The sequence below is a fragment of the Eulemur rufifrons genome, chromosome 6 (assembly GCF_041146395.1).
Source record: "Eulemur rufifrons isolate Redbay chromosome 6, OSU_ERuf_1, whole genome shotgun sequence".
Lineage (NCBI taxonomy): Eukaryota > Metazoa > Chordata > Mammalia > Primates > Lemuridae > Eulemur > Eulemur rufifrons.
The window spans coordinates 66,516,288-66,532,992 of NC_090988.1; the positions used below are offsets into that span (position 1 = coordinate 66,516,288).

Consider the following 16,705-nt stretch of genomic DNA (forward strand, 5'->3'; position numbering starts at 1 on the left):
TTGTGCCTGTTTGAATTTATTTCATCTGTTTTTTACAATGCACTTAAACCTTGTAGCTTATGTTTTAAATTTTTACCCACAAAGTATCATTTATGCGTCCCAACACACAGGAATTTGCATTTCTCTCAATAGTATCACTATATAATATACCTTACAAATGGCATTCATACACCTATAGTTTTTCTATTTTTCTCTACTCACCGGGTACTTGTTGAATGAATAAATAAACCTCAGTGAAGTGCCCTAACTTCTCTTACCAGTAATACAACTTCCATCTCACCCTCTAACCTTTGAACGTTTCTTATGACAAATCAACAAGTCTAATCTGCTACTGAAGGCACTATCAATTATACTCAGAATCAGTTACATAATGATCAATGTAATAAATTCCTCTTAGAGTTGAATAATAGAGAAAAGTTTATATCTTTTGAGAAATACATATGCTTCCTTTTTATTAGATAACAATACTACGATTTTCATTTATTCTGGATAGCCAGGAAGCCTAAAATCAAATATTGTACTCAATGTAGCTAAAATGATTTCTTCTGTTTCCTATTTCATTCCTTGAAAATAATTTACTTTGTTTCAAGAATTACAATGAATGTCCTTTCTGGAAATACATGGAAACCTACTCTGTGCAAACTACTGTAATAAATAAGACATGTTCCCTATTCTGCCACTTACATTTGTGTTGTTAATTATGAAGCAAAAAATTCAAAAGACCAAATGGATAGTAGGGTGACAACAAGCTAAACAAACAATAGCAACCTTTTTTTTCTTTTTCAGACAGCGTCTCCCTCTGTCACCCGGGCTAGAGTACAGTGGCATCATCACAGCTCACTGTGATCTCTAACTCCTGGGCTCAAGTGATCCTCCTGCCTCAGCCTCCTGAGTAGCTGGGACTACAGGTGTGCACCACCACACCCAGCTAATTTTTCTATTTTTTATGGAGATGGGGTCTCTCACTCTTGCTCAGGCTGGTCTAAAATGTAACCATTTATTGAACATCTTTGATTCAGGCACTTTGCAGTATTAGTAAGCTGTTGTTGATGTGAGAAAACTGAGGCTCTTAGCACAGGACTCGGCACATGCCAGGTATTCAATAAATATGTGCTGAATGAATAAAGCTTAGTGAAGTTCCCTAATTACATAGGTAACAAGTTAAGAAGGGGTGAAGCATTATATTTACCTCGAGAGTTTCCTATGGAATACCCAAAGTCACAATTTTATAAATTGATAAATCTAGACTGGATTTTACCCAACTTAAAGGTGGACTTTACAAAACATAGTTCAATAATCAGCACTTCTGGATAAACTAGGGTTTACATTATAACTTACAGGGAATTTTTTTTGGAAGGTAAAGAAAATTTAATGAATTTTCCAGCAAGAATATCCAAATACACTCTCAGCAGCTTTTTAAAACACTATTTAACAGCAAAAAAAATCTATTTGTCATGAAGCAAACTTAAAGAAACTAGAGATTATCTAGTCTTTCATCTCTTCTGCTCATACTCATAAAGAAGTAGGAATTTGCCTACATGGTATGATGAAAACATTCCCTTCTATCCCTTAGGGAAAAAAAATCAAACATTCTGACCAGGTGCCTAAATTCCATCATTAATATCTTTGTGTTAAACACTGCCTTTTCCTTACAGTCCTCTTTAAAAATAAAAGATCTTAAAGGGAAGAATAGCCTGACATCCCTAACCTCTTAGAGTAAATGAGTTTATCAGATCTTAGAATGACTAATATCAAACGAAAGCACTGGGTATCTGATGGGTTGGGCTTGTTAAAGGAACAAAAGGGATCAGAAAAAGGAACCATGAGTGCCTGAAAAACTAGACAAAACAGGTAAGTAACATCACTTTTTTCCATATACCCTTCAGGTCCTATTCTCATATAGTTAACTTTTACATTTCTTTTCCTTTTTCCCTCAACCATCTGTACTCTGACATGTCTGTATGTTTTCTTCTATCTACTCTAGTTTTTAACCCTTATTCCCACTTTCTTTCACTAACCTACACAGACTACCTCTAAAGTGAAATTTATGGATTTTTTTCACTCTTCCTGTAAACACCTGGTGTCCTCTTGTTGCTAGTCCTAACAACTTCTCTCCCTAATTCTCAGAAATTTCCTATTTTCAAAAGAAAGGAAAATCCTTCTTAAACACCCAATTTGTTCCACTTATCTGCCACCTGACAACCCAGTGTCTTCATTACATCTTCCCTATCCTCAAAATCTCCCCTAATTCCCCCTTCCTCACTCCTTCTACCCACATTTTTCCAGAACTCTCACCTAATGTTTTTACATAACAGTTTGAGATATAACTCACATATGGTATAATTTGCCCATTTAAAGTATTAAATTCAATGAAGCTTAGTATATTTACAGAGCTGACCAGCTACCACCACAGTTTGAGAACAGTTTTATCACCCAAAAAGAAACCTCACACCCATTAGCAGCCACTCCTCATTTCTTCCTACCCCACAGCCCCATGCCCTAGGCAACCATTAATCTACTTTCTATTTCTATAGATTTGCCTATTGTGGACATTTCATATAAATGGAATCATATAATACATAGTCTTTTGTGACTAGTGGAACTTTCATAGAATTTTGCTTGTACTTTTCTTTTGATTCTCATTTTTTCTTCCTTGTTACTAATGTACACATCTTATCTTTCTGCTAGATTTATGCTCCTTAAAAGCAGAAGCATGTTGGGAACACCCTCAATACCTAACATAGTTACTTATATATAGTAGATGTTTGATAAAAATGTATCGAAAATGAATGAACAGATGGATTTTTTTTTCACCTTAGTTCTTTTTTACTCTCTTTTCCCTTTTTAGCTCACTGGTCTTACTCTTCCTATTATTTTTTATTGTGAATTATCTTCTTTCTATGTGAAAAATTGGCAAATTTTTAATATTTTCTCTATTCTTCAATAACTGGGTTTTCTTTTCTCTGTTCATATTCTCTCTTTTCTTATGTTGATTCTTTGTTTGGCTTACTCATTCCCCTTAAGATCCTTTTTACTTTTTAAATTTTTTTCAGAGATGGGGGTCTCACTCTGCTGCCCAGGCTAGAGTACAGTGGCTCCATCTTAGGTCACTGTAGCCTGGAACTCCTGGGCTCAAGCATTCTTCCAGTCTCTCAGCCTCTTGAACAGCTAGGACTACAGGTGTGCACCACCACGCCTGCCTAATTTTTAAATTTTTTTGTAGAGAAGAGGTCTTGCTATGTTGCCAGGCTGGTCTTGAGTTCCTGGTCTCAAGCAATCCTCATGCCTCAGCCTCCAAAAGTGCTAGGATTACAGGCATGAGCTACTGTGCCTGGCCGCCTTAAGATCTACCTCCACTTACTTAACTCTCCTCTGTACTCATAGTAAATAAATGCTGAAGCAAAAAGGGACTGGCTCCCTTCATTCCTTCATTCTGTATTTACGAAGCACATTCTGTGCATCAAGCATATCTGTCTGGGCAATGGGAATATAACATTAAAAAAGATAAACAGATCCTTGCTTCAATGAGCTCTTATTGGGAAGACATAGAATAAACAAAGTACATAATAAATAAAAGAATTATAGATTATGATTGGTGATTGGAAGGAAATAAATAGGTTGCAATATTATAGAATTAGAAAAAAGGAAGATCCCAGAATCCTGGAGAACCTATAACCTATACATATCCTTATATTCTGCCTTCCATTAGAAAAGGTGAAATGAGAAATCTTATAAGCATTAATGCTTAGGTAATAAAGGCTTCATTAAATGTCTAACTCCAACTAGCACCCACAATTTCACATAGATTAATAAGGAGGATAATATTTACATAATAGTACATTGTTTACAAGTACAATTCTTTGATCCAAACTGATCATGTAACTTTAATCAATTTAAATTCAGCCCCTGATTTCTACAGACAATGCTTAGGAATAGTATGTGCTTTGATTTTTCTAAAGATTATAAAAATTATATTGTTTTAAATTAAATCAATGAAGGAAAACTTTTTTATTCTTATTGATAAATTATTTAGCTGTTTTAAAATATTTTATATATTCTTTCAATAGCATACCATTAGAAAACCATTTTTTTTCCGTACTATACCTGGATGGCCATCATAAATTATTCTAGGCAAAAATTTTCCTATCTGCATACTGACTCTTGTCAAGTTCATTGTCATTCCTTTACTCTACATTACTGATTTATTTTTGCTTTTGCTTTTGTTTTTACTTTCAGAAGGGAAATACACACATTGGTGAACAAATGTACCTTTCCATAATACTATTACCACTTTAAATAAGTTCAATAAAGGGTGGTTCTTAAAGGCAGTGGTCTAGTTCCTATTTATAACCCAGTTCTTTACTCTTTCCCAGTAGTACGCTAAAATAAATGCCAAATAAAATCCTTAATATGGAATTTCAGTTCAAATGCTCACAAATTAATAAAACAGTCAGTGTTTTATTTAAAATAAATTAGTCACTTTTTCCATTTTTTGTTTCAGCCCTTAAGAAATGAGATACAGTTAATTTTAAATGTAAAACTTAGTACACTATGCAAATCATTTCTGTGTGTCAAAGAAAAATAACAAACTTAATGAGGAATGTTAAAAAAAAAAAAAAAAAGCAGAACCCATTAGTTTAAAGATACATAGGAGCAGCCAAAGATGACAAACATGCATAAAATTCAAAACATGGTGGGAAAGGGAATAGGCACTGAAACACATAAATCAGTGTTTTGAATTCTTTTTCTCCGTGGGTATAATTGTACCTTAGTTTCTTATAATGATTTATTGAGGTAAATATTCTGTATGGTTTAACAGCTACAGCTTCAAAGTGTCAGGCACAAGCTCTCCTTTATTCATGAGGCAGCTGAGTATTGGGATGTGAATTCACTTCTGTATTCTGGGACCTGGCAAAGTTTGTTTTTAAGGTCCTTATAAAGAATTCATGTTGATGCAGTCTATTTAAATGTGAAAAATACTGTGCTGTAATGAGCAAACTAGAAAACCTTTACAGTAATTCTGGAGAAAAAAGTAAATAAATTGAAGTAAGCCATACAGAATTACTTTCAGTAAAGAATGCCCCCGAGTTCATCTCAATCTACTTTTTTAGATTTAGGGATACCTACAAACCCCCTCATCAGATAGGCTTCTTAACTGGGAACTGAATCCAATAACAATACAAAAAAAAAATAATCAGAGAGAAATAGAATTAATCTCTGTTTGTAATATTCATATAAGAAGTCTTTTAGGTTGATTTTCAATTTGCACATGCTATTGCTTTGGGATTAAGGTATATCCAACAGCAACCAGTAATAAGAGTTGCACAGTAGTTTATTAAAACTACCATATATTAATAGCAACTTTATAGTTTGAAAACTGGTAAAAAGTAAATTTACCAAATATATTTCCTTTGAAAGCATCATGCCAACAGAAGTTATACATGGATACTCAAGGCACAGAGACCTAAGAAAACCTTGGAATTCATTGATCTTATGTTTGTTTATGCCAAGTCTTTCAGCAGAAAATTCAGATTTTTGCCAAGAAATACATGTGCCTTAGATGTATAAGCTCAGCATGAAATAGAAATTCAACCTGCCTACACAGTGGTTCTCTGGTGCATCCATAATCCTACTCATCTGCCAAAGTGGCTTTATGATTCCCACAAGATAGTTTGCCAGTTTAGGGGTATAGGTGTCAACTAAAAGTAAATTTTTTAAAAATTAAAACAGATAGTTTAAAATATACTTTCATTTTTGTAATAGGATTCTATCATTTCCAGGTAATATATATTATGCTTTCAAATTTTGTTCAATTGAGGGAGTATTTCACATTATGAGAGAGAGAAAGATGCCACTAATAAATGGCTTTTGCCTTTTTGCTATTTCCTTTTAAAATTAAAGATTTCCTAAAAACTATGCCTGCTAAAAACTATTCATTAAAATATAAATTTTTTAGTTATCTTCACAGAGCCTAACATAGCCATGCATGGGGTAAATGATCAGTAAATAAGAACTTACAGCAGATAGCAACTTATTAGTTTTAAATGGCTCTAGAAAAGTTTTATTATTTTTCAAATATCTTTTTTCCCAGAATAATAACTTTACACAAAAATGCACATTAAATAAACACAATATAGGATATGATGCTTTGACATTACTTTCAGACAAAACACTCACAGATACTCACTCAATACAATTTCTAGTTAGAGAACTAGAAAATCTGGAAAAATTTGCATGTGTACCATGTTTAAATGACCCAAAATGTTTTGCATTGCCAATATGTTAATAGGATGAAGAAGTAGCATCTTGTACAACTCTGAAAGTAGCTTGCTGTGGTACAACTTAATGTCAAATTCATGTAAAGGCAAGATAATCATGAGTTCCTAAAAGGCTAAAAAATTGGTGGAGAAAATACTGCAGAAAGAACACATCTTCCAAAGAATGAATGCCTCACAGTCCTCCTCTACTAGCCATCCATTATCAATTCTTATTTTCTACCTTCAGCAAATATAATATCTTTATTATTAAAATACTATATGGTGGATGTATAATCTATATTTATTTGCCTTCAAATGATATTTATTATTTAAGCTTGTTTTCATTGTTCATCAAATGATATATTTTTTCTCTGTGAAAAGAGTTTGGGTACATTGGGTTGGTATGAAATACATCATAATTTTTCCCATTAAAATTAATGAAAATATTTTCAATTTTATAGTCTTCCACTAAACTGAATTTTCAGAAACAAATTCACATCTTTAAGCAAGGGATAGGTGTACTCTATTCAAAGTTTCAAAAGGTATCACAAAACTAGAGAAGAAAGGAATTACTATCAACTGAGCATCTTATATTTGTCAGGCATCATTCAGGTAAACACATGTTAGTTCATTAATCCTTACAATAACCACGTATGAGGGGTATTGTTATTACATTTTGAGATGAGAAAACTAAGACTCAGTGTGAAATGAAGTGTTCAAGGTCATACAGGTAGTAAGTAGCAGAGCCAGAATTCAAATCAAATGTTATCAGATCCGATGGTCATTTCTCTGTGCTCATGTTCACTTCACTTCTCATCAGCATTCAACACAATCAACAACTCCTTCCTTCTTGAAACTCTGACCTCTCTTGGCCTCCAAATACTATATCTTCTGGTTTATTCCATCCTGACTAAGAGCCACTGTCTCTTAGCCTATACTGTTAAATCTACTCCTTTTACCTGACTTATAAGTTCTAGTATTCCTCAGACTCAGACCAGAGCCCTCTGAGACTTCTCTCTTTGCCTGGATGACTTCATCCATTCCCATGGACTTAAACACCATCCCTATAATGATGACTCCCAGATATATATAGCCCTGACTTATATAAGCTTCAGATTTCACCAGCTAATTATCTACTGTTTCTTCATATCTCTACCTATATATATCAAAGACATTATAAACTTAATATGCCCAAAGAAGAAATCAGAAAAGAAAACATGATTCCTACCCAACCAAATCTGTCCATCTTCCCCTATCTGGATAAATAGAAATGCTGTCCATATGTTGTTTAAGCTAGAAACCTAAGAGCCATCTTTCATTCCTTCCTTTCCATCAACTCCATCATCTCATCCATCAGCAAGTCCTATTATTTCTACTTCTAAATTATATCTTGAATCGCTCCATATCTCTCCATCTCCACCACTACCACATTAACGTAGGTCCCCATTGTTTCTCACCTGGACTATGTAACAGCTTCAGTTCTACTCCTGACCTTCTCTAATCCATTCTACAACAGCAAACTTCTTAAAATATCAAATCAATCACTCTTCTACTAAAAACATTACAATGGCTTACTTAAGTTCAATTCTTTTTTTTTTTTTTGAGACAGAGTCTCACTTTGTTGCCCAGGCTAGAGTGAGTGCCGTGGCGTCAGCCTAGCTCACAGCAACCTCAAACTCCTGGGCTCAAGCGATCCTCCTGCCTCAGCCTCCCGAGTAGCTGGGACTACAGGCATGCGCCACTATGCCCGGCTAATTTTTCTATATATATATTTTTAGTTGTCCATATAATTTTTTTCTATTTTTAGTAGAGACAGGGTCTCACTCTTGCTCAGGCTGGTCTCGAACTCCTGACCTTGAGCGATCCACCCGCCTCGGCCTCCCAGAGTGCTAGGATTACAGGCGTGAGCCACCGCGCCCGGCCTTAAGTTCAATTCTTAAAATGGCACTTAAGATAAAATCCAAACTCCATATCATGTTGTAAAATTCTGCCTATCTTTCCAACCTCACCTTATGCCACTCTCCTCTCTTTTCACTATCCTCATACACACTGTTCTTTCAGTATCCAGAACACACCAAACTTCTTCCAGCCTTAAGGCTTTCACATTCTGTTCTCTCTACTTAAAACACTTCCCCATTAATTACCCAGCTAGTTCCATCTCATCCTGAATCACTACCTCAAAGAGACAGACAGTCCCAAACCATACTGTCGGAGTTCCTTGTTTGTTTCTTTATGGCACTTATGTTTTGTAATTGATATACATATTTGGTTTTTTTGGTGTCTACCAAAATAGAATATAAGCTCCATAAAGGCAGAGACTAATTACCTAAATTATTTATATTGTTAATTGTTGTATTTCCCATGCCTGGTACAATATAGCTCTCAATAAATACTTGCTGAGTGAATGAAAGCCAGATGTGTCTGATTCCAAACCAGTGTTCTTTCTATTGTATCATGCTGCCACCTTAAAGCATCTTAGAAATCATCTAGTCCAAACCTCTTATTTTACAAATGAAAAACTGAGATCCAGAAAGACAAGTGATTTACCCAAGGCCACACAATAAGTGACAGAACCACAATGACCCCAGGTTTCTGACTTCTGATAAAGGCTTTTTCTTAGATAACATATTGCCTTATGCTGATAGTCCCACTCAAAAATATACCCAATGGCCGGCGCGGTGGCTCACGCCTGTAATCCTAGCACTCTGGGAGGCCGAGGTGGGCGGATCGTTTGAGCTCAGGAGTTCGAGACCAGCCTGAGCAAGAGCGAGACCCCATCTCTACTAAAAACAGAAAGAAATTATATAGACAGCTTAAAATATATATATATATATAGAAAAAATTAGCCGGGCATGGTGGCACATGCCTGTAGTCCCAGCTACTTGGGAGGCTGAGGCAGGAGGATCGCCTGAGCCCAGGAGTTTGAGGTTGCTGTGAGCTAGGCTGACGCCACGGCACTCACTCTAGCCTGGGCAACAGAGTGAGACTCTGTCTCAAAAAAAAAAAAAAAAAAAAAAAAATATACCCAAGAAGTTTTCTGCAAATATGAAGTGGCCAAAAATACCAGTAAAAATTTTAGTAACAATTTACAAAGAAAGATAACACTAGAAAAGAAAAAATATATAATTATAACAGTAGTACACAATGCATTTGGTTGCCATAATCTTTCACATAATTGTTTTTTTTAAAAGTTGAAAATATTGTTCTCTATTTTACATTATAAATGATTTACTACACAATATAAATAATACTTTATTTCATAAGGATAATACATTTAGAGTAAACTTTCTTAGAGAAATCACACTGTTCCTAAAAATTTACTGTAAGTTTTCCTGATAGCCAGTAACTCTCCAAAATTCATATAAAATATAAAATTTATATAATTTTGAAACTAAATAAGAAATTTGGCAAATTATCTATCATTAATAGAAACCACAGATAAAAGATAAAAGAAGGAATAACCAAACCTTAGAATCCTATACTGCCTACTTCCAGAATCCAGTCACTAGTCTACAAAGCACTTAGCCATGTATCAATTTACTTAATCAATGAAGCAACTGCAATCTACACTGTCACATCTGCCTATTGCCTCCAGCTCCTTCCATTCCCCCAGAGGTCAAATCAGGTAGCTACTAAACCATCTCAAGCTGCTACTGTCACCTGGTGACCAGAGAAGGAAAATTTGATTCAACTTTTCTTTGCCCAGAACCTTTTACTTTCCTATTAAGCACATGGTTTCCACACTCATTATTATGTGTAGGTGTGAATATATTTTTAAATTTCCATAATAAAAACTAGAAAAAACAAGTTCTACCATTAACCATTTAGTTCTTAAAAACAGCTATGTCTCCATCTACCTTCTTCCTCATCATCTAAAGACTTCTACATAATTTTTCAAAAGTATCAGAATAAAATATAAATCCTGTTAGTATTATAATAGTATTTATTACTATAAATGATAAATAATTCAACTATATTATAGTTCAAATAGGTTTATGTAAACTATCCCGGTGAATAAAACATTAGGTACAACATTGTTCTATAAAGAAAATTCTGCTTCTGTGGGACTTCTGTCTGACTGATTTCCAACTTTCCTAAAGTTACTATGCTAAATTTTCAAAGTTCTTTTCATACAATCTGTCAAGTTCATGGTTTTTCCTTTATAAAAATTTCACAGTTACTATAAACACTTTTGCTATTTACCTACCAGTAGTTCCAAATGTTGTATCTTTCAATTTTCATTGGGTCTTTTATGTCCACCAGATGTGTCCCTTGCTGCTTCTCATGAGAATATACGAATCACCTCAGAATATACTGGACTTCTATAGATTTCAAGGCTCTGATTTAAAAGTTGTCATTTAGAATCTGACAAAACAGTCCTGTTAGAAAAGTTTCAAAAAATGAATTTTAGTAGTTCAGAGCCTTTTCCTACTCAGTTTTAAAAACTCAAAATCCTATGTCAAACATAGACTAACAACCCATTACTATAGTTAATTACAATAGAATACTGCTAAAAACATGAGTAAATTGTATCTACCTTGTACAACATGGAGCACTCTCCCATTCTATCATGGAAAGACTAAATCTGTACTGTCCAACATGGTAGTCAATGGCCACTTGCTTGGCTATTAGGCACTGGAAATGTGACTAGCCCTAACTGAGATGTGCTAGTATAAATTACACACCAGATTCTTGAAGACTTAGTACAAAGAAAAAGATGTAAAATATCTCAGTAACTTTTGTAATGATTACACATTGAAATTATATTATTTTAGATGTATTAGGTTACATAAAATACATTAACATTAATTTCACTATTTTTACTTTTTTTTGGTGTGGCCACCAGAAAATTTCAAATTACGTATGTCACTCACATTTGTGACTCACATTATCTTTCTATAGAACAGTACTGTCACACTGTAATAAATAGGATTTTTATAGTTGTTAGTTTTTAGTGTTTTATTTTCCTGAAAGAAATAGCTTATGATTAATGTGTTGTTGTGGATAGCCCATAAGAAGCAAGGTCCTTAATGAAAACTTATACTTCCAATGAGAATTAGAAAAAAAAAGGAGGAGGGAATAAAAGAGGGACAGAAACGTTGCAGGAATAGACAATCTCTCTGCTAAAAGCAGAAAGTACTATGTATTCAAGAACATTATAACAGCTAAAGGAGTTTATTATTAAAACACTACTTAGCCAGGCATGGTGGCTGAGGCAGGAGAATTGCGAGGCTGGGAGTTTGAGATCAGCCTGAGCAAGAGCAAAACTCACCTCTACAAAAAATAGAAAAATTAGTCAGGTGTGGCACACCTATAGTCCCAGCCACTCGGGAGGCTAAGGCAGGAGGATGGCTTGACCCCAGGAGTTTGACGCTGCAGTGAGCTATGATGATGCCACTGCACTCTAGCCAGGATGACAAAGGCAAACCCTATCTGAAAAAAACAAAAAAACAAACAAAAAAACCCACTACTTAGCTAAGGAAGTAAAAAGGAAAATGAAAACAATAGTTTAATGATTTTGAAGTTTTACTTTTTTCTAACCACTCTCAGTTCACTGAGGGAACAAAAATTAGCAAAAAAATCAATTGCTTTTCCCTGTACGGAATGATAGGTAGTGAGAAATTCCAGAGTCCTAGTCACCAAAGAGTAGGACTATACTGTTTTTAAAAATAAGCATTAGTACCAGGTGCCATGGTACACACCTATCCTCCCAGCTACTCGGGGAGCTCAAGCAGGAGGATCACTTGAGCTCAGGAGTTAGAGGCCAGCATGGACAACATAGCAAAACCCTACCCATTAATAAAAAGCATTAGTAAGCTTGATCAGTATCCATATACCATTTCCTTCTGAAAAAGTTCAAATGCTTCACATTAGAGATCATTTCATTCTAATAGTCACAAAGGAACTGTACAAATTCTATGGTCTGAGCATGTGGGAGTATAAATTGGTACAAGGTATTTGGAAAACCTTTTGACATTATTTTCTATTCCTAAGCATATACGCAAGAGTAATGCATGCACATTGATATAAAAAATGTTCATAGAAGCATTATTCATAATAGCCCAAAACTGGAAACAATCCATATTCCTTCCCATCAACACATGAATTCATAAAATAGAATACTATACAGAAATAAAATGAACCAACCACTAATATATAATAATAGTAATGATTCTCACAAATACAACATTGTGTAGAGGAAGGCATATATACTGTATGATTCTATTTAAATAAAGTTGAAAAACCAGAAAAATTAACTTAGAGTCTTAGAAGTCAAGATAGTTACTTTTGGCAGGGGGAGGGGGCCAGTAATCAGGAGGGAAAGGCGGCTTCAAGGGCACTGAAAATATTTTATTTCTTCACCTGAGAAAGGGTTACATAGATATGTTCATCTTGTGATGAATGAGCTATACAGTTATGATTTGTGCACTAAAATATTTATTCAAAAATAAAAATCTGTGATCATACTAAAATTTTGTTTTATATTACTAATTAAGACATCATTTGGAATTAGAAATATTTTTGCTAAATTGAGTTTTTTTGGTTGTTTTTTAGAGACAGTGTCTTGCCCTGTTGTCCAGGCTGGAGTGTAGTGGCACAATCATAGCTCACTGCAGCCTTGAACTCCTTGGCTCAATCCTCCCTCCTCAGCATCCCAAGTAGATGGAACTACAGGCACACCACCACACCTGGCTAATTTTTAAAAAATTTTTGTAGAAACAGGGTCTCACTATGTTACCAAGACTGGTCTTGAACTCCTGGCCTCAAGTGATCCTCACACCTCAGTCTCCCAAAGTGCTGGGATTACAGGCATGAGCCACCCCACCCAGCCTGAGATTTTTTTTTTTTAAGGTGATTTTATCCTTAACATTACTTTCACATTTATTAAACTGAATTACAGAGCTTTAGAGATAGGAGAGACTTAGAAGTTAGGTGAGTTGGGCAAGACCAAATTAATACCAGTAACAAGACAAAAATTTAGAACTTTCATATTACATTGCAAAACTTTTAAAGTTTTTAATTTAAGTAGCGTTAGATTCCATTAGAGAGACTTGGATTTCTTCTGAAATCCTGATGATTTATAATGCTAAAAGAAAAAAAACTACAAGTCACCAAATATCAGTTATTCATTCTTCCATTTCAGTTATAATAAAATAATTAATAAATCATAAAACAAGGAAGGAAAGTCATAATTGGCCTTTTGGTGAGGAACTTTACAAGAATTGGTAATCCACGTCCTTTGCATGTGCAAGTTTTTCAAAACTTACTCTTCATGAAGATTTATAGAACATTTGTGTTCAATCAAATACTGTATTAAAAACGGAATAGTCTCAACACACATTACCTCTTTCTCTCTTACTTTTTGCAGCCTGTTTGTAAACACGTTTAGGAGCGGCAGAACCAAGAGATATTGATTCCTGCTGGAAATGCACCTATATTAGAGCTATTAGCAATTCACAATATCCAAGCATATAACCACTCATTCTCTTTGTTTCCTTCAAACTTTAAAATATGGCACTTCTTTTTTTTTTTTTTTTTTTTAAGCTTTTCTTCTGGCTCAGAAATTTAAAATAAGCTATGGCAACATTCTTTACATCTGGTCTTTTCCTGTTTTCCTGTTTAATTTTCTTCCGCTCTACCCCCCCCCCCACCCCCAACTATTTTGTTTTGGAGCAGGGGGAGGAAGGAGAGTTCTAAGAAAAGCTTTTATAACAGGTTCAAAAGTATAAAAGCCATTTCAAGCTCCAGACATTTGTAGCCTTTATTTCTTCAGTCTTTGAAAGGGCTTTTTAAATGTTAACAGCTAGGATAGAACTGCTTTCCTATACTGATGTTCCAGGCTTCATTTCCTTTGTAGTTTCTAGTTCTTTCCCACCCTCAATCCCCTAATAACCTCCACGCCAACTTCTTTTTCAGAGAAAACAAACAATAAAAAAAAAATTCATTCACCATGATGCATGTACAGACAGACTTCTAAGATCCCATACAGAGTAGCCACCTCTTATAATTCAGAAAATTAAAATATATTGCTTTAATTTGGTGATTTAATAAGCCCATTTAACATGTTTTCATTTCTAAAGTAATGACATGTCACCTGCAAAGTTATTACAGCTAAAATAGCTAACAAGAAACTTTGTGGGCCCCCACTCCTCAGAAATGCTGAAGTACAATCTTTAAAATATAACTATCAAAAATATGATCATTTATGTACTCAAAATTTTTTTAAAAATAGGCTTAAATCAATATGTACAGTATTATCCTTGTGTAGAAAAATATTACATATATACCAAAAAAACAAGTTTGAAACATTGTATTTCAAGATTTTAAAACGATTATTATTCCTGGATGGTGAGATTATAAACGTTTTTATTTTTTAATTTTCTTCTTGCTTATAAATATATATTAATTTATCATCAATGTGCATGCACTGTTTGTGAAAAGGGAAAACATTACTCTTAGTTTTTAAAAAAAGTGTTGTTTTATTCCTTTTCAGCACATCATATAGGTACCTTTTTTTTTTTTTGAGACAGGGTCTCATTCTGTCACCTGGGCTAGAGTGCAGTGGCATCATCATAGCTCACTGCAACCTCAAACTCCTGGGCTCAAGTGATCCTCCCACCTCAGCCTCCCAAAGTGCTAGGATTACAGATGTGAGCCACCACACCCAGCCCCATATAGGTACTTTTAAAAAATCCATAAAAATGCACACTTATATTTAACTCCTTATACCTGTATTATATAAATAATTTTAAAGTATAATTTCCAAAATTGTAAAATCATGATTCTCATACAAATATATAAAGAACATGAATCAAGATGTTAAGTGTCAGAGATAGTATTTAACTTAGTAATTTTTTTGTAACTTAGTAATTAATAAGGAAACCAGTAAGAAGTTAAAACCAATTCATTATAGAATTTGACTCACAGAGATTTATATTCTCTACTGGATAAAAATCCATTTGCATTGCCAAGAACAAGAATCATTTGCATTGTTATGGGCATAAATCAGCAGTCCTAGACCTTTTTGGTACCAGGGACCAGTTTCACTGGGGGTGGGGGGGCCTGGGAAGGGGGTCAGCTGCGGAGCTCTGCAGTGTGGCCAGGGGCTTGGGGACCACAGTATTAGAGAAGGGGAGGTCATATAAACCTATGAAAGGGATGATTTGAACCTGAACACATGTAGTGAGAGATTCAAACCCAAGGTTTTTCACAGCCTGGCTTTGATAAGCCTACAGAGTTTTGTCTTGGAATGTAATACTTTAATGCTTATCAAGTTTCAGTATACTGGACACTATCCATTACAGAATACAAGCCCCACCCGGCCCCTACTGTTTTTCAAGGCCTCGCCCAAAAACTTTGGGAATAAATTTACCATTCCCTCACCCAAAACAAACTGTTTCCATAGCATTTTATTTGTAATTTATTGATGCCACTTAATCATTCCTCTCCCACCAAACTGTAAAGTCCTTGAGGTAAGGGATTATATATTATTTATTCTGGTTTTCCTCAAATTTGGCATACTTCCTAATACATACTGAGTAAGCACCCTATATAAGTGTTGGATTATATTGGCACAGTGGAAAGTGCTTTTGGAGTTAGACAGACCTAAGTATTGAATCCCAGCTTAGTCACACACTCACTAGCTATATGACTTTAGGCAAGCATTAACTTTTCTTAAGCTTCATTACCTAAAGTTATCTACATTTTCAAAATTATTCTGAAATTTTGAGATCAATTATAAAAAGCACCTATAAAAAGCACCTACCAAAGTATATGGTGCATGGTGGGTATTCAATAAATGACAGCTATAATTATGGCCCTAGGAATTTTGTCTTTAGTCTCAGGTAAAACAGCAGCAGGGTTTTTGTACAGAGGATATTCTTTTTCTTTCTTTTTTTTTTTTTAGAGATGGGGTCTTGCTCTGTCACCGAGGCTGGAGCACACTGGCACACTCATAACTCACTACAGCCTGGAAGCCATCTTCCCACCTCAGCTTTTCAAGTAGCCAGAACTACAGGTGCATGTCACCATGCTCAGCTAATTTTTCTTATTTTTTGTGGATACAGGGTCTTGCTATGTTGCCCAGGCTGTTCTCAAACACCTGGTTTCAAGCGATTCTCCCTCCTTGGCCTCCCAAAGCACTGGGATTACAGGCATGAGCCACTGTGCTCAGCTAAGAGCGTATTCTTTAAAGCTTTTATTTCTTCTTCAGGTGTGCTAACTATGCTCAATTATGACTACCCTTGGTTGAGAGAATGTACTCAACAAACGTTTTTGACTGTCCACTGCATGTTAAATGCTAGGTAGATAAAAAATGAGGAAGGCATGGTCTTTACCCTAGGAAAGTATTTCAAAATTCTTAGTCTCCTCTCCTTGTGTTTACTACTCAAGAAAGAAAGACATTGCTGAGTTTCTGAGCCTCATTCAAGATACCATTCTGATACTAT

The 16,705-nt window shown here is 34.8% G+C and overlaps 1 protein-coding gene across 1 annotated transcript in view; it reads right to left on the bottom strand.

Moving 5' to 3' along the window:
- The window catches only part of SOX6 (SRY-box transcription factor 6), a 678,732-nt gene that overhangs the window by 659,364 nt on the left and 2,663 nt on the right, over nt 1-16,705 (bottom strand). Inside the window, exon 2 of the mRNA XM_069471178.1 lies at nt 10,561-10,636. The gene's annotated coding sequence lies outside the window, so the exon portion shown is untranslated. The remainder of the gene's footprint in view (nt 1-10,560; nt 10,637-16,705) is intronic.